Source organism: Pan paniscus, chromosome 3, assembly GCF_029289425.2.
Source record: "Pan paniscus chromosome 3, NHGRI_mPanPan1-v2.0_pri, whole genome shotgun sequence".
NCBI classification, from domain to species: domain Eukaryota; kingdom Metazoa; phylum Chordata; class Mammalia; order Primates; family Hominidae; genus Pan; species Pan paniscus.
In genome coordinates this window covers 85,921,039-85,943,364 of record NC_073252.2, presented here as the reverse complement: position 1 = coordinate 85,943,364, position 22,326 = coordinate 85,921,039, and the positions used below count along the sequence as shown (strand labels likewise).

The 22,326-nt window shown below is 39.6% G+C and overlaps 2 long non-coding RNA genes across 2 annotated transcripts in view; one reads left to right on the top strand and one right to left on the bottom strand.

Moving 5' to 3' along the window:
* Positions 1–12,723, top strand: part of LOC117980006 (uncharacterized) — a 45,198-nt gene extending 32,475 nt beyond the window's left edge. The window contains exon 3 of the long non-coding RNA XR_004671123.3: positions 9,382–12,723. This is a non-coding gene — a long non-coding RNA (uncharacterized LOC117980006). The remainder of the gene's footprint in view (positions 1–9,381) is intronic.
* LOC100993772 (uncharacterized) lies at positions 1,229–14,789 on the bottom strand. The gene is made up of 3 exons (XR_610602.5): positions 14,479–14,789; positions 4,656–4,825; positions 1,229–3,418 (listed from the first exon to the last, which is right to left on the bottom strand). It is a non-coding gene; the product is annotated as an uncharacterized LOC100993772 (long non-coding RNA).
* Between the last annotated feature and the right edge of the window lie 7,537 nt (positions 14,790–22,326).

The following is a 22,326-nucleotide window of genomic DNA, read 5'->3' as shown; positions in this document are numbered from 1 at the left end:
TATCATATTCTTAAGGGTGTCTTTTTTTATTTTTTTTTACCTTTTGAAAATCACAGATCTAGAAATGTAGTCAGCTTCTGCTGTCTGATGAACAAGCTCATGTTGATGGCAAAACCTTCACCTGTCATTTTGGTGAATGATGTATCCAGATCCCGTTACATCATTATGAGGCCACAAATGGAAAAGTAAAAACAAATGGGAGTACAGTAGAGAAACAATGTTTCCAGAGGCATTTAAAAAGCATTTCCAGTCTCTCTGTCTCTCTTTTTGTTTTTCTTTAAATCTTCTCCCAGAATGTACCATATAATGACATTGATGCCTGGTTTTCATTTTGTTTTTTAATAGAGGACATGGACCGTGTATAGTTTGTGGCCATGACCTTAACATTTTTGTATTTCCATGAGTATCCTGCAAGGCAATTTAGAAAAATAGAGGGATGGGTGCAGTGGTTCATGCCTGTAATCCCAGGACTTTGGGAGGCAGAAGCAGGAGGATTGTTTGAGCTCAAGAGTTTGAGGCCAGCCCGGGCAATATAGTGAGACTCCATTCCTACAAAAAAAGAAAAAGCCAGGTATGGTGGTGAGTGCTTGTAGTCCAAGCTACTCGGGAGGCTGAGGTGGGAGGATGGCTTGAGCCTGGGAGGTGGAGGCTGCAGTGAGCCATGATCATTGCACTCCAGCCTGGGCAACAGAGCAAGACCCTGCCTCAAAAAAAATAGAAACCACTTTTTATAGAATTTCTTTTGGACAATTCTACACTTAAAAAATATGCTTGTGCTGTTTTCAGTGATCTGAAATAAGAATAATTCCCTAGGGATTTGTATCTTTTTTTTTTTTTTTAAACTCCTAAGAAGAAAGTGTGGACAGGCAGACTTCAAGTGTAACATTCATGGAGTTAATTAAGTTGCCATTTATTTTGCTAACCAGAGAGGAACCACTGATTTTGTCCAAAAGATGAAACGCTTGAGTGTCTTCAAAAAATCTAATAAAACATAGCTTCCCACTTCATACTGAAGAAAATTGTCCTGATAGTTTTTTCTCCATTATGCAACTGGGAAGAGCCAAACAGAGAATATTTTCCTTGTGCTGGGGCTGGGATAATGAAGAAAGCCACAAACCTTGGGCAAATTACTCTACTTCTCTAAGAGTGTTGAAAATCTGTTTTAAATTAAGAACTGATGGAGTGAGCAGCAGTATTTTTATAGCAAGAGCGATTTAAAAAATGTTCCTTGTAAAAACATTACATGAAAATTTTAGTTTTAGTTTTTGTTAAAATAAGATTTTATTGACTTTCTACTAGAAGAATAGAAATAGGAAATTGCAAAAGGCATCAATTTCTCCTTTCAGTACAGTCTCCCAGAAGTAATCCTTTTTAACAATATGTAATAAGTGATGTGTTGACATGACTGTTAAGACTATTATGAAAAAGCTAAAGAAAGAAGCATGAAAGCAAGATTGACAGAATCATGCAGGGAAACAAAGGCTAGTTCCTGGCTCACTCTCCAAAGTGCACTCCTGAATGATCTTCCACAGGTTTAAACTCATTCTTAGATTATGGTTACCCTTCTGCTTTCTGGGTACTTTTATATCAAGGCTTCAAAGTGCTTTATAAATATACGCACCAGAAAAAAAAGTACTTTTAAGGGTCTTATTGGATGGATAAAGTAATTTGCCTTTGCTGTGGGCTGTCTAGACAGTGGCACATCCAAATGCAATGATTTTTTGTGGACTCTGGAGATTGCATAAGAACCAGCCTCTGTTTTTGGTCCATCCTGCTCACCACTAAAATGCTAATTGTCCAAGTTCTTTTGCACGGGCAACTTTTGCTGAGCTCAGCCATCAGGACCTTCCCTGCGTGAGGTGAGGGTGCTTAGTGATTTTATTTCACATCCACATTGCCACTCCAATCAGAAGTTTGGCAGTTTCCAAGGGTGCTTCCCTGGACAGGACACAGCACTCTGCTTTTTATGGAAACTGCTACCTAAACATCCCAATAAACTCAGGGAATCCAACTCCCTCCTGGAGCGAGACCAGATCTCCTTTGACCTCAAAGCCTCAAATACCCCACCAACCACTAATAGGACACTACTTTATTCCCACTCTAACCCTGAAATCCACAAGTTATTAACACTTCTCTGAGCAAGAGTGTCCAGCATTCAGAAAAAATTAGCCAGGTGTTATTTTCATTTGACCAAACGACCTTCTCATTCCTTGGCTAATGAGTCCATATAACAGTGGGAAAAATTTTATTAATATGTTATTTTGGGGGGACCATTTGTCAATGACTGTAGATTACCATAGATATAAGATGGTAATGCCACTTGCAGTTGATGTGGTATCTTCACTGAAACAGCAAAATAAAACATAGCCCTTGGCCCGTATGTAGTTACTGATCTAGCAAATGCTTTTTGACATCTCTATCAGCTAAGTTAATAAGAAGCAGTTTGTTTTCAAGTTGCAGGGATAGCAGGATACTTTATTGACTTCCCTAAGGGCTATCTACATCAACTCACCCATTTCTCTTATAATGTGGTTTGGAGGGAACAGAACTTTATGCTAGTCCATTACTTTTATGAAATTATGCCAACTGGACTGTATGAGCAGGAACTATCAAGAACCTATATGCCTTAAGTAAGACACATGAATGCTAGAGGGTGCCAATTCAATTGCAAGGACCTGCCACATAGGCAAAGTTATTAGGTATCCAGTCATCTTGTTTGGGTACTTTGGGGTATCCCTACTAAAGTGAGATATCAGTTTCTGCATCTTGCCTGGTTCACTGCAAGGAAGGAGGCACAGCATTTTGTAAGCATCTTTGGATTTGGGAGGCTTCATATACCACATATGGGGATGCTGCTCCTAATATTTGCTGGAAAATCTGTAAGGCTGCCAGTTTTGAGTAGGGTCACACCAAGAAAAGCAACAAAAGGCTCTTCAGCAAGTCTAGGCTGCTTCACTCTTATGACCTGTTAGACTCAAGGCATTAAACATTAGCTTCAGACAGAGATGTTATAGAGAGCTTCTGGCAGGCTTACAGAGCGAGACTCTCAGGTGTTTGGAATAAGACTTGGCCTCTTCTGACAACTATTCTTGACTTGAAAAACACCTTTTAGTTTGCTGCTGGGTGAGTCAAAGACTGAACACCTGACTTGAAAATAAGAAAATATGCATCATAAATTTAGACATGCACATATCATTCCAGTGTAAAATGAAAATGTTATATATGAGACAGGGCCAAGAAGGGTCTGGAGGCACAAATAAACTGCGTGAGTGAGTGGCTCAGACTTCCACGGTAGCTGCTGTTACTACTCTCTTGCTTTTCCCTTGGACAACAGCTCCAATTCGTTGAGGGAATTCTCCATGACCAGCTGAAGGAGAAGAAAGAATGGGCCTGGCTTATGGATGGATGGCATGTGGACCTGTAAGAGAAATGGATAGCCACTGCATTACAGCCCCACATGGGTGGCACTGAAAGATAGTGAGGAAAGAAAATGTTCTCAGTAGGCAGAATTTTGGGCAGTCTTTTGGGTGTCTATTTAATGTGGAAGGGGAGATAGCTCAAAGGGTGAATTGGCCAGTGGTTAAGGAACTGGAAAGAACAAAATAAGAAGAGTGGTGACAAGGTCTGGGGAGGTATCTGTGATGGGCCTCTCAGCATGGGCACAGAGTGGGAAGATATTTGTATCCCATGTAAATGCCCATTAGAGGGCATCCAAGTGGTGAATGAGTGCTTTGAATAATTAAATGGATAAGATGATCTCTCTTAGGGATGTCAGTCTGCCTATTTCCCTAGCCATTTGTATGATTTGTCAATGGTGGTATACAAAATGAACATGGTGGCAGGAATGGAGGCTATGCATGGTCTCACCAATATGGGCTCAGTTTCACCATGACTGATTCGTCTACACCGTCACTGAGTATTCAATCTGCCTATAGCAATATGTACCTGAAATATGACACCATTCATGATATTCAGGTAAGTCTCCTGTGGAATGGCATATGTAGACTCATTTATGGAACCATATGGAGACAAATCTTGTGAGGACAAGGTGTTATTTATATGATGCAGTATATTCATTAAACAAGTGGTTTCCCAAGCATGGGAAACCATATGTCCAAGATTCAAGGGCTGGAGGTGAGAATGGACTTTATTATACCAAATATTTGTTTTGGGGAATGTTTTCTTCCCATCCATGCAATCTTGGATTCTGTGGGTTTATAGTACCAGAAGGAGAAATGAATCCCTAAGGGAATACAATAATAGTTCCATTGAATTAGAAGCTGAGATTGCCCACTGGCCATTTCAGGCTGATGAAGCAAAGACAGAGAAGAGCTTATTGCATGTACTGGCTGGGTGATTGATCCTGATTACCAAGGAGAAACAAATATGCAGTGGGGGTGAGGAGGATTATTTATGGAACCCCAGTGGGGTTTGTGGCTACTTAGGACTTTATTACCCCGCAGCCCTTGGCAATAGAAAATTGTGGCAGTGTAGTAAAGATAGGACCACCAAATGGCTCAGCTCCTGTAGGACTAAAGTTTGACTCAGGCAATCAGGTTAAAAATCCATTCAACCAAGATACTTTCATAGAAGAAGGAAACATGAAATGGGCATTGGAAGAAAGATGCTGTGGTTAACAACTTAGACATACTAACCAGTTACAGAAGCAGAGATTTTAACAGCTATGGCCTCTGATCATTGTTTCTTGTCCCCATGTTTCCTCCCGCTCCTTTTATGAAGAGCACTGCTGATGGCTAACATTTTTAGGTTGCAAGTGATCTGGCCTTGAAGATATGGTAACTGGTTGGGAACACAAAGTTGTCACCTAGGCAAAGGATGAGAGTGGACGTCAAGAAGCAAGGCTATGCTGGATCCTTTCTGCTGTTCTACCAGATCCATCCTCCACCCTCATCTATCATTGTCTGTGTGGATCTTGATCAACGGACTTTGCCTCTGGCTCCTGATTGGGTTTGCCCAATGGGAAGCAGAAGAGAGTGAAGTTGTGGCTCCTTTTCACAGAGCTGCAGGTTGGCCATGCCCATTTCCTCAAGTCTACAGCCCTTTTCCGCTGGAATTCACCACCTAACAACTTCCTCGGGGTTTAGATAGCCACTAAACTATCTTACCCCTTCAGGGGTAAGGGGTAATGGGTTCCCCTCTATTAGTAGCTGGTGGGTAATGAACTATCCCTGGTTTGTTCCTTAAAACCTGCCCATAATAGTCTCTTTAAATAATTCTCCTCAAATTACCTGGCCTGAGTATGTCCCACTGGAATTTTGATTAATGCACATTCTTAGTTTGTTCTTTACAACCACTCAATGGCATAGATGGGTATGTGATGTCACTTTCATGCTTAAAATGTTTTAGTGCCTTGTAATTGTAATTGAAATAAAACCCAAAGAGTATGGTTTGCAAGGCCATACTTGACCTGGTGTCTGCCTCCCTCTCCAAGCCAATCTCTCCCCACTCTCCTTCAACCCTGTTTCACAAAGTCATGTTAAGATCCCCGGTGGCTCTTTCTCTTGAGGTGCTCATCCCCGAGATCTTCCTGCCTGTACTTCAAATTTCAATTGAAATATCACTTCCTCAGAGTCTTTCCCTAGTTATTCAGTCAAAAGCAGTCATCTAAACACCGTCACATTATCTTATGTTAACTCTTCTCACAGGACTTAATAACAAGCAATTAACACTTGCTGATATTTTCTTGTCCATTTTTATACGTTTAATCACCTATCAATCATGTCTTTCTTCCTTCCTTCCTTCCTCCCTTCCTCCCTTCCTCCCTCCCTCCCTCTGTCTCTTTCTTCTTTCTTTCTTTCTTTCTTTCTTTCTTTCTTTCTTTCTTTCTTTCTTTCTTTCTTTCTTTCTCTCTTTTTCTTTCTTTTCCTTCTCTCTCTCTCTCTCCCTTTCTCTTGCTTTCTTGCATTCTTTCTGGCTTTCTTGTTTTCTTTCTTGCTTTCTTGCTTTTTTTCACAGGGTCTCATTCTGTTGCTCAGGCTGGAGTCTGGAGTGCAGTGGTGTGATCATGGCTCACTGCAGCCTTGACCTCCCTGGGGTCAGGTGATGCTTCTGCCTTAGCCTCCCAAGTAGCTGGGACTACAGGTGTGTACCACCATGCCCAGCTAATTGTGTGTGTGTGTGTGTGTGTGTGTGTGTGTGTGTGTGTGTGTGTGTGTGTATGTTTGTAGAGGCAGGGTTTCACTGTGTTGTCCAGGCTGGTCTTAAACTCCTGGGCTCAAGTGATTCTCCCACCTCGGCTTCCCAAAATGCTGAGATTACTGGCATAAGCCACTGCACCTGGCCCCACTATTTCTTTAGAAGAAAAATTTCCTGAGGACTAGCTTTTAATGTTTGTTGATATTAAATTAAAAAGCAGGGATTAGCTCCATCCTATAGATAAGGTAACAGGAGTTCAGAGGTTACAGTTATTAGTGTCAGAATCAGCACCTGTGACTTCTGATATCCATATACCAGAGTCTATTCCTCATCTGATTTCCCAAGCCTAAAAATGTTGTGGGAAAGACATGTAATCAATCTAAGTGTCTATCAATGAATGAATGGATAAAGAAAATGTGGTATATATACACAATGAAATAATCAGCCGTAAAAACGTAAAATGCCATTTGCAACAATCATGGGTGAACCGAAAGGATATTATGTTAAATGAAATCAGCCAGACACAGAAAAACATATGTCTCATGATCTCACTAATATGTGGAATCTAGAGAAACTGATCTCGTAGAAGTAGAGAGCAGTGGTAACAGTGGTTACTGGTGGGATGGTTGGCGGGGAGGAGAGATGGGAAGAAGTTGGTCAAAGGATACATAATTATAGTTGGATAGGAAGAATAAATTTTAAGAGAACTATTTTATGACAAGGTGACTGTAGTTAATGATGATATAATGTATTCTTGAAAAAAATGTAAAGACAGTGGACGTTATGTGCTCTTAACACAAAAATGATAATGATGTTAGGTAATGCGTCTTGTTAATTAGCTAGATTTAGCCATTCCACAATGCATAGGTACTTCAAACCATCATGTTGTATCTGATAAAAACATGCAATGTACTCTGTCAATTTTAAAAAGTAAATTTTAAAGGTGCAGGAGAAAAATAAAATTAAAATGCTATGGGAGATGAAATACTAGGAGGTAGTGAGCACACCTTAACTTATGTGAGACGAAACTCTTGGAAAAATAATGGGGAGCCTTCTATCTTCCTAGCCCATTGCTAGATTTAGAAATGAATTGTTCTCTGATACTAAATTACCACTTCCCAAAAAGGAACACAAAGCTGTTGAGCAATTCAGTAAGATATTAAGAAGATGTTCCAGGATTTAGCAGCCAAAATAACTGTTAAATATTTGGTTAATGTCTCTTTACTGTTCTAGGAATTCCTAGAGCCTTTAATATGTTTCTTGTGAAGCAGGCAGATGTACTATGCAAAGCTACCCCAACTGATTAGAATAGAAAATACTTTTGTGAGAATCCTATTAATGTCTCATAGAACGTGCATTTCCTGGACCAAAGTTGAGGAAACACGGAATTAAATCTTTAGTGATAGAGATCACATTGGCAGAACAATCTCACTACAAAGATAAATTTAATAATGAATTATGTGTAGAGAAGGAAGAGGGAGTATGTTTGTATTGGTGTCTTCTGAATTTTGTTCTTGTGTGTCATTTATTCAGTTTTGTGTGAAAGTCTTTTTCTTTCTTTTTTTTAAAATTATACTTTAAGTTCTGGGGTACATGTGCAGAACATGCAGGATTGTTATAGGTATACATGTGCCATGCTGGTTTGCTGCACCCATCAACCTGTCATCTACATTAGGTATTTCCCCTAATGCTATCCCTCCCCTAGCCCCCCACCCCCCAACAGGCCCTGGTGAGTGATGTTCCCCTCCCTGTGTCCATGTGTTCTCATTGTTCAACTCCCACTTATGAGGGAGAACATGCAGTGTTTGGTTTTCTGTTCTAGTGTTAGTTTGCTGAGAATGATGGTTTCCAGCTTCATCCATGTCCCTGCAAAGGACATGAGCTCATTCTTTTTTGTGGCTGCATAGTATTCCATGGTGTATATGTGCCACATTTTATTTATCCAGTCTGTTATTGATGGACATTTGGGTTGGTTCCAAGTCTTTGCTATTGTGAATAGTGCCGCAATAAACATATGTGTGCATGTATCTTTATAGTAGAATGATTTAAAATCATTTGGGTGTATATCCAGTTATAGGATTGCTGGGTCAAATGGTATTTCTAGTTCTAGAACCTTGAGGAATTGCTACACTGTCTTCCACAATGGTTGAACTAATTTACACTCCCAACAGTGTAAAAGTGTTCTTATTTCTCCACATCCTCTCCAGCATCTGTTGTTTCCCGAGTTTTTAATGATTGCCATTCTAACTGGTGTGAGTCTTTTTCTTTCTTTCAAGTATGTGTCTGCAAAGTTTTTATTTCCCTCATCAAATCGTGTATTATTTCTGACTATTCTGGTAGAAATGTTGAAACATTTTTAAGCCTATTGCAAATGTCTTCTGTCCAGATCCAGATAATTTCTAAAGGAGTCTGATTGATGCCTCATTATTGCCAGCGCAGCCTGCACTGCTGTAGTTTGTAGCCTATTTGCTTATAGTATGAATTGTGTCATTAAGCAGACTTAAGGTATAAAAAGTTGAGTGACAAAGATGTTTCAATGAGAAAAAAGGGACTTCAACTAGAATGTAAAGGGCACAAGAATAAAGTCAAGGAAGGAAGGGAGGAGGGAGAGAGGAAAGGAGGGTGGGAGGGAGGAAAGGAGAGAGGAAGGGAGGGAGGGAGGGAAGGACAAGGACAAAGGCTAAACTTGCTAAAATGCTGGGATAATTGGCACGGAGAGGTGGTATTGCTGGAGAAAGCAAGTTAGATGGTCACCCTATTTATGCCATTTTTAGCTATTCTGCTCATTGGTATGTACTTAATAGAAATATGTGCACATGTGAAACAAGAGAAATATAACAAGAATGTTTAAGGCAGCATTATTTATAATAGACCTAGAGTGGAAATAACTAAAATAGGCATCAACAGTAGAATGGAATACCATGCAGCAATAGAAAAGAATAAACTACAGCTACATGCTACAACATAGATATATCTCAAAGCATAATATTAATTTCCTTTAATATAAATGTCAAGAACAGGCAAAATTAAATTATAATGTTAGATATAATAATCACCTTTGAGGCTGGTGTAAGTAATTGATTAAGATAGTTTCAAGGGACTTCTGTGGTGCTGGCAATATTTTATTTCATTTTTTTAATGTGGTAAAAACCATAAAATTTACCATCTCAACCATTTTTAAGTGTACAGCATAGTAATGCTAACTATAGCTCATTGTTTTGACAGGTTTCTTGAACTTTCATCTTGCAAAACTGACTCTATACCCACTGGTCAAGTGATCTTCAACAAGGGCACTAAGACTATAAAATGGGGAAAGAATATTTTCTTCAACAAATGGTATTGAGAAAACTGAATATCCATGTACAAAAGAATGAAGTTGGACTCTTACATTATACCATATTTTAAAATGAAGTCAAAATGGGATTAAAGGTCTGAAACTTTAAAACTCCTAAAATAATAGAGAAGAATCTTTACAAAGCTGAATTTGGCAATGATTTATTGGCTATGACACCAAAAGCACAAGCAATGAAAGCAAAAATAGACAAATGGAACTACATCAAACTAAAAAGCTTCTGTGCAGCAAAGAAAGCAATCAACAGAGTGAAAAGACAATTTATGGAATGGGAGAAAATATTTGCAAATCATATATCTGGGAAGGAGTCAATATTAAGAATATATGAAGAACACCTGTAACTTAACAACAAAAATAACCCAACTTAAAAAATTGGCAAAGGACTTAAATACATATTTCTCCATAGAAGATATACAAATGCCCAAAAAGCATATGAAAAGGTGTTCAACATCACTAATTATTTAGAAAACGCATGTCAAAGCCACAGTGAGATATCACTTTATACCTATTAGCATGGCTGCTATTTAAAAAACAAAAACAAAAACAAACAAAAAAACAAAAACAGAAAATAACAAGGGCTGGCAAGAATGTGGAGAAATTGGAACCCCTGTGCACTGTTAGTGGTGATGCAAAATGGTTCAATTCCCATGAAAATATATCTCTGGACTCTATTCTGGTCCACTGGTCTGTATGTCTGTCTTTACATCAATACCATACTGTTTTGATTGCAGTAGCTTTGTAATATGTTTTGTAATCAGGAAGTGTGAGGCTTTTGGTTTTCTCATTTCTCTTAGGATTGTTTTGACTATATGGCTTCTTTTGAGATTTCATATGAATTTGAGGATTTTTTATTTTTAAAAAATTCCATTGAAATTTCATAGGGATGGCATCGAATCTGTAGATTACTTTACATAGTTTGCATATTTTAATAATATTAAGCCTTGCAATCTGTGAAAATAGGATGTTTTTTCATTGATTTATGTCTTCTTTAATTTCTTTCAGCAATGCTGTGTAGTTTTTAGTGTATAAGTCTTTCACCTCCTTGCATAAGTTTATTCCTAAGTATTATATATTTTTGATGCTATAATAAAAGAAATTTTTTTCTTAATTATCTTTTAAGGTTGTTCATTGTTAATGTATAGAAACGCAACTGATTTTTGTGTGTTGATTTTGTATCTTGCAACTTTGCTGAATTCATTTATTAGCTTAAACAGCTTTTTTTGTGGAGTTCTTACAGGTCTCTACAAATATGGTCAGAGGCGTTCGAACTAGAGTGACTCCATCTTGAATAGGGGGTGGGTAAAATAAGACTGAGACCTACTGGGCTGTGTTCCCAGGAGATTAAGCATTCTTAGTCACAGGATGAGATAGGAGGTCAGCACAAGATACAAGTTACAAAGACCTTGCTGATAAAACAGGATGAGGTAAAGAAGCTGGCCAAAACTCACCAAAACCAAGATGATGATGAACGTGACCTCTAATTGTCCTCACTGCTCATTATATGCCAATTATAATGCATTAGCATATTAAAAGACACTCCCACCAGTGCCATGACAGTTCACAAATGCCATGGCAATGACTGGAAGTTACCCTCTATAGTTTAAAAAGAGGAGGGACCCTCAGTTCTGAGAAATCTGTGTCCCTTTCCCAGAAAACTCATGAATAATCCACCCCTTGTTTAGCATATAATCAAGAAATAACTATAAATATATCCAATTGAGCAACCCATACTGCTGCTCTGCCTATGGAGTAGTCATTCTTTTGTTTCTTTAGGTTTTTAATAAACTTACTTTCACTTTACTCTTTGAACTCGCCCCAAATTCTTTCTTGTGCAAGGTCCAAGAACCCTTTCCTGGGTTCTGGATCGGGATCCTTTTCCAGTAACAATGTCATCTGCGAACAGATAATTTTATTTCTTCCTTTTCAATTTAGATACCTTGTATTTCTTTTTCTTTCCTAATTGTTTTTGCCTAATTGCTAGGACTGCCAGTACTATGTTGAATAGAAGTGGAGAGAGTGGACATTCTTGCCTTGTTCCTGATCTCTTATATGAAAAGCTTTCAGTCTTTCATTATTGAGTATGATGTTAGCTGTGGGCTTTTCATATATGGCCTTTATTTTGTTGAGGTAATTTATTTCTATTTCTAGTTTGTTGAGTGTTTTTATAATAAAAAGGCATTAAAATTTTGTCAAATGCTTTTTGTATCAATTGAGATGATTATGTAATTTTTATCCTTTCTTCTGTTAATGTGGTTTATTACACTGATTGGTTTTTATATGTTGAATAATCCTTGCCTCTTAGGGATAAAACCCACTTAGTCATGGTGTGTAATCCTTTTAATGTACATTTGAACTCTGCTAGAATTTTATTCAAAATTTTTGCATTAATATTTATCATGGATATTGAACTTCATAGTATTCTTTTCTCATAGCAGATTGATCTGGCTTTGCTATCAGGTTAATTTTGGGCTCAGAGAATAAGATTGGGTTTTGCCTCCTCTTTAATTTTCTGGAAGAGCTTGAGAAGGATTGGTGTTAACCTTTCTTTAAATATTTGGTAGAATTTTCCAATGAAACCATCTGGTCCTTGTCTTTTCTTTTCTGGGAGGTTTTTGATTACTGATTCAGTCTCCTTACTGGTTATAGGTTTGTTCAGACTTTTTATTTCATGATTAAATCTTGGTAGATGGCATTTTTCTAGTAATTTATCCATTTTTTTCTAGGATATCCACTTGGTGTAAAATAAAATATTTCCTGTCATATGCAAAACAACTTTCATTTCATTCTTGAGTGGTGCTTACTTCTGATCACAATTGTGTATAACAGAGATGTCCAATCTTTTAGCTTCCCTGGGCCACACTGAATGAAGAAGAGTTGTCTTGGGCCACACATAAAACACACTAACACTAATGATAGCTGATGAGCTAAAAAAAAAAAAAAATCACAAAAAAAATCTCATAATGTTTTAAGAAAGTTTACGAATTTGTGTTGAGCCACATTCTAAGCTGTCCTGGGTCACATACAGCCTGCAGGCCACAGGTTGAACAAGCTTGGTGTATAACCAAGTGCACTCTTAGAAAAATTTGAACATTTTAAAACCAAACTGCCTAATGAAAACCCTTATTATTCAAGAAGTGTCTATATAATATTTAATTTTTTCTAATTTAGCATAGACCATCAGTTAAAATTAAGAGAAACACAAGTATAACTATCAAACACACCCATGAAAAAAATCTCAGAGTAATAATTTGATTTTTGTTTGACTATTTTGTCTGTTTGCAAAGTAATGTGATAGATTTTCAGTAATTTATTGAGTCACTTTCTCAGTCATCAAGTTGTTATTGCATTTATCAGACTAAGAAGTCATTTCTTAAAGGCATTTCTTAAATTGCACACCTTGAAGGCGAGGTTAATTAAATCCTGTTGTGGGGTTTCAGGGCTGGAATTTAATTTTTGTAGTTTTATTTAATGTCGGGAGCAGATTGGGTAATAAAATGTATTTTGAGAATAAGACGGCCTTTTGCCTTTTAGGGTCTAGGGCTGTAAAGTGTCTCAGGGTTGCTGCCAAACAAGCCATGAACTGGGCTGGATTTTTATATTTGATGAAAAAGAGCTTAAACGCTATCTGATTTGGGATAAAGAAAAAGGAGCACTAACCTTGACTATGCCTTTAGCTCTAGCCACCTTTTTAAGAGTAAATTGCTGGGCAGGTGGGGGAGGGCTAGTCACGGAACGAAACTGTAAGTCGGACCAGGTGTGAGAAGGGGAGGTGATAAAAAGATTATAGGGTGGAGGAGCAGAGGCTGAGGAAGAATTGGGGCCTAGCTCGGCCTGGCGAGGAGCAGCCTGGGGAGGAAGGGAGAGGTCAGATGGGTCTGTAGAAAAGGAAGAGTAGAAAGACTCAGCGATGCTTGGGGTTGGTACTGAGGGGACAGGCGGGAGGGAAAGAAGGAAGATTTGGGATGAGTTGCACTGGGCACAGAGACTAGGAAGGGAGTGATGTGTAAAAGAATGCCTGGACGTCAGGCACCTCAGACCGTTTGCCTATTTTACGACAAGAATTATTTAGATATTGCAGGATGGAAAAATTCAAAGTGCCATTTTCTGGCTATTTGGAACTACTGTTGAGTTTGTATTGGGGTCAAGTGGCATTGCAGAAGAAAATAAGGCATTTAGGTTTTAGGTCAGGTGTGAGTTGAAGAGGTTTTAAGTTTTTGAGAACACAGGCCAAGGGAGTAGAAGGAGGAATGGAGGGTGGAAGCTTGCCTATAGTGAAGGAAGCAAGCCTAGAGAAAAGAGAGAGTAGAGAAACAGAGGGAAGGGGTTTGGGGGTTCTTACCTTCCAGAAAAGTGGGAAAAGGGGTTGGGGCACAGAGGTAAGAGGTCAGGGTGTGGAAATAAGGGATGGGGCGCAGAAATAAGGGGTCGGGGCATGGAAATAAAGGGTTGGGGCACAGAGATATAAGAGGTTGGGGCATGGAAATAAGGGATTGGGGCGCAGAGATATGAGGTTGTGGTACTTGCCCTTCCGCCAGAAAAGCGGGACTTGCTGCTAAGGGTGAAGGAGAAGGGGTTGAGGGGTACTTGCCCCTCCCCCAGAAAAGCAGAGAAGGGGTAGAGACAAGGAGAGAAGGGGTTGGGGTACTTGCCCCTTTCCCAGAAAAGTGGGACTTGCCGCTAAGGGTGAAGAAACAAGGCTGGCATCCCTGCGTGGTCTGACACCTTTGAAATGTGGGTGAATAATCAGAGAGGCATCCCTGCATTGATTAAACACCAAGGGAAGGCTGCCTTCCCAGTCCGTGACCGGCGCCGGAGTTTTGGGTCCACGGATAAAACATGTCTCCTTTGTCTCTCCCAGAAAATGAAAGGAATTGAAATTAAGAGAAGGGAGAGATTGAAGAGTGGAAAGGAGAAAGTGGTTGAGGGACAGTGAGAGAGGTTGGAGAAGAGAGTAAGAAGATGCCGCTTACCTGATTTAAAATTGGTGAGATGTTCCTTGGGCTGGTCAGTCTGAGGACCTGAGGTCGTAGGTGGATCTTTCTCACGGAGCAAAGAGCAGGAGGACGGGGGATTGATCTCCCAAGGGAGGTCCCCCGATCCAAGTCAAGGCACCGGCACCAAATTTCATGCGCGTCTGTGTGAAGAGACCACCAAACAGGCTTTGTGTGAGCAATAAAGCTTTTCATCACCTGGGTGCAGGTGGGCTGAGTCTGAAAAGAGAGTCAGTGAAGGGAGATAGGGGTGGGGCCGTTTTATAGGATTTGGGTAGGTAAAGGAAAATTACAGTCAAAGGGGGTTGTTCTCTGGCGGGTAGGAGTGGGGGTCGCAAGGTTCTCAGTGGGAGTGCTTTTTCAGCCAGGATGAGCGAGGAAAAGGACTTTCACAAGGTAATGTCATCACTTAAGGCAAGGACCGGCCATTTACACTTCTTTTGTGGTGGAATGTCATCAGTTAAGGTGGGGCAGGGCATATTCACTTCTTTTGTGATTCTTTAGTTACTTCAGGCCATCTGGGCGTATATATGTGCAAGTCACAGGGGACACGATGGCTTGGCTTGGGCTCAGAAGCCTGACATAAGGGATGTACAGATGTTTCCATTTAAATTTTCTTGTGCAGATTGGTAAGGGCATCAACAAAAAATTAACTGTTCTTCTAAAAGTCTTGGGAAAGGAAAGAAGATAAGGAGACAGGAAATGGAACAACTGGTCATAGAAGAAAGGAGAGAAGGAGGAAAAGCTCAGGGAAGAAAGGTTGGGCAAACTTAGAAACTGAGTAAGGTTTCAAGTGACAGAGAGTAGGCAATTCAGGTCCAAAATCCCTTATCTACAATTCTGAAATTATGAAAGCATGAAAACAAACATTTTTAAAAATTCATTTGATAGCAAAACCTGACCTGAATTACTGTGAAGGTTTTCATAGTCTTTCTCTTGTGTAGCAGGAATATTTCTTTGTTTTACTGCAATAAGGTTAACATTGTGGATGAAAAAGAGTCAAACTTTGTAAAATATTTGAAAGGATTTATTCTAAGCCAAATATGAATAACCAAGGCCCGAGGCACAGTCTCAAGAGGTCCTGAGAACATGTGCCCACGGTGGTTGGGTTACAGCTTGATTTTGTACATTTTAGGGGGACAGAAGTTACAGGCAGACATCAATCAATATGTATAAGGCCTAAGTTGGCTTGGTCCAGAAAGGGAGGACAACTTGAAGCAGAGGCTTTCAAGTCATAGGTAGCTTCAAAGGTTTCCTGACTAGCACTTGGTTGATAGAGTTATTAGCTAAAGAACTGGAATCAATAGAAAGGAATGTCTGAGTTAAGATAAGGGATTTGGGAGGCCAAGCTTCTTACTATGTAGATGAAGCCTCCAGGTAGCAGCCTTCAGAAAGAATAGATGAAAATGTCTCTTATTAGACTCCAAAAGTTACCAAACTCTTAATTAATCTCTCCTGGATCAGGAAAAGACCTGGAAACGGAAGGGGATTCTCTATACAATGTAGATTTTTCCCATAGGAGACAGCTTCGCAGGGTCATTTCAAAATATGTCAAAGAAATATATTTTGGGGTAAAATACTCAGATTTCTTTCAGGGCCTGCTATATGTCATGTGATGAGATACTAGAGTCAGGTTGGAATTTGGTATATTATTGCTACAAAGTGCCTATTTTGTCAGTCTTAAGATCTCTGTTTTAATGTTAATGCTGGTCAGTTGTGCCTGAATTCCAAAGGGAGGAGAGTATAATGAGGGATGTTTGGCTGTCCCCTCTTCCCATCATAGTCTGAACTAGTTTTTCAGGTTAACTTCGTAATGCCCTTGGCAGAGAGAAAGGATCCATTCAGTCAGTTGGGAGGCTTAGAATTTTATTTTTGGTTTACAATATGATTGATTATGGGGTATTGCCCTAGACTCTTCTGTAATGTACATATATAAATATCATTATCTTTATAAAAATCAAGATAATTCTGAACTCCCGAACACCTCTGGCCCCAAGGGCTTCAGATAAAGGATTGTGGACTTGTATAACTAACATCTCACAAAGGTATGTGAAAGGGGAATACATTTGTCCAGGTCTCAGAGTATTATGTGGGTGTTTGGGGTTAAATGATGTCTCCCTCACCTTCAAATTCTTATGTTAAAGCCCTCTCCCCCAAGTATCTCAAAATGTGACCTTATTTGGAGATAGGGTCTTTACAGAGGTAACCAAGTTAAAATAAGGTCACTAGGGTAGGCCCTAATGCAGTATGACTGGTGTTCATACAAAAAGAGGAAATTTGGGTATGAACAGGCATAGAGAGAAGATCGCTATCTACAAGCCAAGAAGAGAGGCTAGAACAGATCCTTTTCTCTTAGCTCTCAGAAGGAACTAACCCTGCCCACACCTTGATCTTGGACTTCCAGGCTCCAGAACTGTGAGACAATAAATTTCTGTTGTTTAAGTCACCCAGTCTGTGATACTTTGTTACAGGCCTGTAGGAAACAAATACAGTAGATTTGTGAGTGCTGTGAACCCAAATATCAGAGACAGGTCTCAGTCAATTTAGAAAGTTAATTTTGCCAAGGTTAAGGACACACCCATAACACAGCCTCAGGAAGTCCTGACAGTATGTGCCCGAGGTGGTCAGGGGTACAGTTTGCTTTTATACACTTTAGGGAGACATGAGACATCAATCAATATGTGTAAGATGTATATTGGTTCATTCTGGGAAGGTGGGACAACTTGAAGTGAAGTCTTCCAGGTTAGAAGTAGATAAGAGACAAAAGGTTGCATTCTTTTGAGTCCTTGATCAGCCTTCCACTGAATGCACAATTTAGTCTGACTTAGTGAATCTGCATTTTTACATAAACAGTAGGGCAGAGGAAGCAATCAGGTATGCCTTTGTCTCAGGTGAGCCTCACAGGGATGATTTTGAGCTCTGTCTGTCCTTTGTCCACAAGGAATTTCCTGTGGGCAAATTGTGAGGGAGATATGTAGCTTCTTATCTTTGTAGCTATCTTATTTAGGAATAAAATGGGAGGCAGGTCTGCCTGACATAGTTCCTAGCTTGACTTTACTCTTGGCTTAGTTATTTTGAGATTCCAAGGTTTATTTTCCTTTCACAGTGCTCTACAGGAAATGCAAGAGATATTGGTGTGCTGCAGGTAAAGAGAATAAGACCTGCCTGGCACAGTGGCTCATGCCTGTAATCTCAGTGCTTTGGGAGTCCAAGGCAGGAGGATCGCTTGAGGCCAGGAATTCAAGATCAGCCAAGGCAACATGGCTAGACTCCAGTCTTCACAAAAAATTAAAAAAATTATCTAGGTTGGGAGACTGAGGTGGGAGGCTCACTTGAGCCCAGGAATTCAAGACTGCAGTGAGTTATGATCACACACTCCAGCCTGGGTGATGGAGTGAGGTTCTGTCTTTCTAAAAATAAAATAAATAAAACAAAATAAAGCCAAAAGTGGCTTAAAAGTTTGAATTGGAGATAAATAGTTCTAGGGTTGTTTCAGTGTCTCGATGCTGTCATCAAGGACCTGGCCCCTCTTTTCTTGCCTTCCCTCCCCTCCCCTCCCCTCCCTCCCCTCCCCTCCCTCCCTTTCCCTCCCCTCCCCTTCCCTTCCCTCTCTTCTCTTTTCTTCTTTTTCACCTCCTCCTTCCCTCCTCCTCCTCCTCCTCCTTCTCCTCCTCCTCTTCTTCACCATCAGTGTGGCAGCAGTATCTCTCTCCATGGCTATACAATGGCATCAGTTGCTCCAAGTATTATATCCTCATATGACAAAATGTAAAATAGGAAAGGAAGAGGTTCTTCTTGAGGCTTTCTCAGCAGTCTCCCTATATTTATTTCATTGGTCAGAACCAAGTGACATGGCCATTGCCTGCTGCAGGCAGGCTCGGAGAGGGGGTACAGTCTGTTCTGCCACATCCATTTCCAGAAAATGAATTAGTACACATACATGCATTGATAAATAGGGGAATTATGTCGATATACTCTGGAAGTTGTGTTGGTGTAGCAAAGAAGCAGAATATAGCAGCCTAGCAGGAGAGAGAATTAATAATAATGTTTAGCAGGAAAAGTAAAAGCCTTTAGCTGTACAGGCAGGAACTTTTTTAACTTTGTGAAAGAAAATTTAAAATGAATGCTTATTCCCAACACTCCCTTATGTGAGGGCACCTGTTACTCCTGAGTCTCATACAACTCTAAACCTGTGGCGGGTTGCACTTCCTCCTATATTTCACTTGCATCCATGTGAAGAGACCACCAAACAGGCTTTGTGTGAACAACAAGGCTGTTTACTTCACCTGAGTGCAGGTGGGCTGAGTCTGAAAAGAGAGTCAGCGAAGAGAGATAGGGGTGGGGCCGTTTTATAGGATTTGGGTAGGTAAAGGAAAATTACAGTCAAAGGGGGTTGTTCTCTGGTGGGCAGGGGTGGGGGACACAAGGTGCTCAGTAGGGGAGCTTTTGAGCCAGGATGAGCCAGGAGAAGGCATTTTACAAGGTAATGGGCAGGAACAGGCCATTTTCACTTCTTTTGTGATTCTTCAGTTACTTCAGGCCATCTAGATGTATATGTGCAGGTCACAGGGGATATAATGGCTTAGCTTGGGCTCAGAGGCCTGACACTATACCGACTCTATCAGCAGCCTCACTGTCTCAGAATTCTGGAATGCATTCCATATTGTTCTTTCTTTCTTTCTCTTTTTAAAGTGACTTCTTAAGCATAACATATATGAACCATATGTGAATACATGAACCAGAAATGAATAGTCCATGTTGTTTTAATGCATTTTATTATATCCTGAGTAGCCCTAGCTATCTTAACTACCTGCCTGGGGTTGTCCAAGTTATATTCTGAAATACCCACTATTTTTTTTTAGGTCTGCTTTAACCCCCAACCCCTTCTTTTTCCTATAAGCTCTGTTATTTTTAGGGCCTAATTTTGCAAAAAAACAAGGATTTCCAGTAATGGACTTATAGTTGAAACAACTGAATCTGACATTTTCAGTTCCTGTCCCAAGAACAAGGCTCTGTCAGCTGGAAGAAGCAGGTGCAATGATTTGTTGGGTAGAGGTCAGCAATGCCCGTCTCATAGTGCATATGGACATAACTTTACTCTCACAGGTTCAATATTTGACATGATGAGAATGGTTCAGTAAAAGTAAAAATTGCTACAGGTGAATGTGGAAACTCACAGTTTAATGTAATTGGTAGTATATTGTCATTCAAGTGCAATTTGTATTGTGACTAACAGATTTGTGTACAAGGTTTAGGAAGGATTTGTGGCTCCTCCTTTGCCATCACATGGATGTAGGAGAGGGGAATGAGAGGCTGGTCAACCAGATTAGCAAAGCCTTTTTATCTATGCACAGCAGATCTTTGAGCAGCCCCAGACTACAGAAGCTGCTTGGAAATGTGGAGATGAGGATTCACTGGCCAATGCTTAGGTATTCTAGGGGAATTTTTGGAGTGGGGGATAACTGCGAACACCCAGACAGGCCACAAACATCCAGAAGTAGCTTTCCTTGAAGGAAGCTAGAGCATATTAGCACATGGGCCAGCCTGGGAAACATGAGTCATACAGTCCCCCCAGCCTGACCTGCCCCCGGATAGCAGAACCAACACTGCTGGGCCACAGGGAGTAATTGTAGGCTCTCCATTAGGCACTTCTCTGCATTCAGCCAACTGAGAGGAGAGAAATATCATCAATCTTGATTTAAATAGAAAAATATCTTTCACAACTCCCTTTAGCGATTACCTAGATTCTTCTTAAAGATCATCAGTGACAGGTAATGTACTCTCTTTGGAATTTATACTATATAGTTAAGAGAATGGATTCAAGTCAGACTGCCTGGGTTCAAATACCAGTTACTCTACTCAACCAATGATCTGATCTTGATCAAATTATTTAACATCCTGGGTCTCAGTCCTTTCATCTATAAAATGATGGTAATAATATATAGCATAAGGTTGTGAAGATTTTATATATATATGTATACATACATATATATACACACATATATATACACACACACATATATTTAGTTAGAACATAATTAAGTTATATATATAACTTTATCTATATATATAACTTATATGTATGTAACTTAGAGAAACCTAGCACCATGCAAGTGTCATTCTTAGTACTATTATTGCAATTATTTTTATTAGAATGACCAAATCAAAGATCATCCAAATCAGAACACATGGTCTGACCAGAAACTTCATTCCGTTTCTTGGTTGAACTGAGAAGTTAAGTTGGATATCAAAATATTTGTAAAAAACATTTGTTGCCTTTACCCACCTCCTCATCTCCTATTCTTTCTTCCATTCATTCTTTTGGAAACTATCTAGCAGTTTCTCTCTGGAGGGCTGTATTCTCTGCTCTCAGAATAAGTACTTCAAATGCTTCAAGTAGGGATAACACTGTCTCCATCTCCAGGAGTGGGCATGTGATTCAGTGCTGGCCAATCAAAGGCATACATTCCCCTGACCATGTGATTTGTTCAGACTTGGGCATGAAACATTGTCAGAGCCAGTGGGGAACGAGTGTTTTGCCAGGTCAGCAGGAAGAAGCACACATGCGTTCATTGTACGAGTTGGACCTGGGGGGATTTTGGAGCTGCTGGTAGCCATTTGGCAGCATATAATGCCTAAGGAAAAATCCCTGGCATATATTTGTTATTCTTTTTGGCCACTGAGCACCTTCGAACAACTTTCCTATGTTGATGAATTCCCCAACTGATGAGAACATCTTTGTCTGTAAAAGCTAGATTCTTACCTTTGAGTCTTTCTTACTCCAGTATATGTGTGTTCTAGGATTTGCTATGAGACCCACTCTTGTCAGACTTTTAATCAGAAGCCAATGAGGTAAATAAGGACTTTATTCTCGGGAGGCAGTAGCAGCTTTATCCCATTTCTAGAAGCACAAATAGCAATGATTCTAGCAGGAGCATCCAGTGCCTGAAACTAGAACTGTTGGGACCAGTTATACTGGCAATGGTATCTCCAGTGAGTTGGTTTTTAACCTGATTTGCAGTTGAGTTACTGGATACAAGTTCCCGAATTTCATTCTCAAATCTTTCCAAAGGTAGTGTGAGCTAGCTAAAATATTTCAGTAAATTTAGTTTTCTGCTTAAACTATCCATAGTTGGTTTCTGTTGTTTGCATTTAGGAAGAATAAGTAACAGAATTAAAGCAGAGAAGAGCAGATTCGGGAGATGGAAAGAGACCAGGTCCTAGAGATCTCTTATGGGTTCTCAGATCCAGCCACACCTGAAGCCAGAACCCCTTGCTTCTTCATTTATATGAAGAGATGAATTCTCATTTTCTTCAAGCCAATTTGAGTTGGATTTTTGAAGCTTGCCTTCAAATACAGATACTCCTCCACTTACAAGGGGGTTATAGCTCGATAACCCCCTTGTAAGTGGGAAATATTGTAAGTAAAGTTCAACTTATGGTATTTTCCACTTACAATGGGTTTATCCAGAGGTAACCACATCATAAGTTGAGGAGTGTACTGAAGGCATATGGTTTTGGCACCATTGTAAAGTAGAAAAATCTAAGTTGAACCTTCATAAATTGGAGACCATCTATAATCTCAATTGTTGTCACCCTTATCTATTATTATGTCCTGTATATGTTTTTTAATGATTTTGACATAAAAGTTAAAATGAATAATACATTTTTAAAAACCCATTTAATTCTCTCAGAGGCTATTTATTTCTGTGATCCAAGATTTTTTTTTTTTTTAAACAGGCCAGGCATCTGTTTAATGTTTAATATCAGATGAAGCCAGAAAAGAATTTGACAGTATTAATTTCATTTTTATCCTTGCAAATTTTT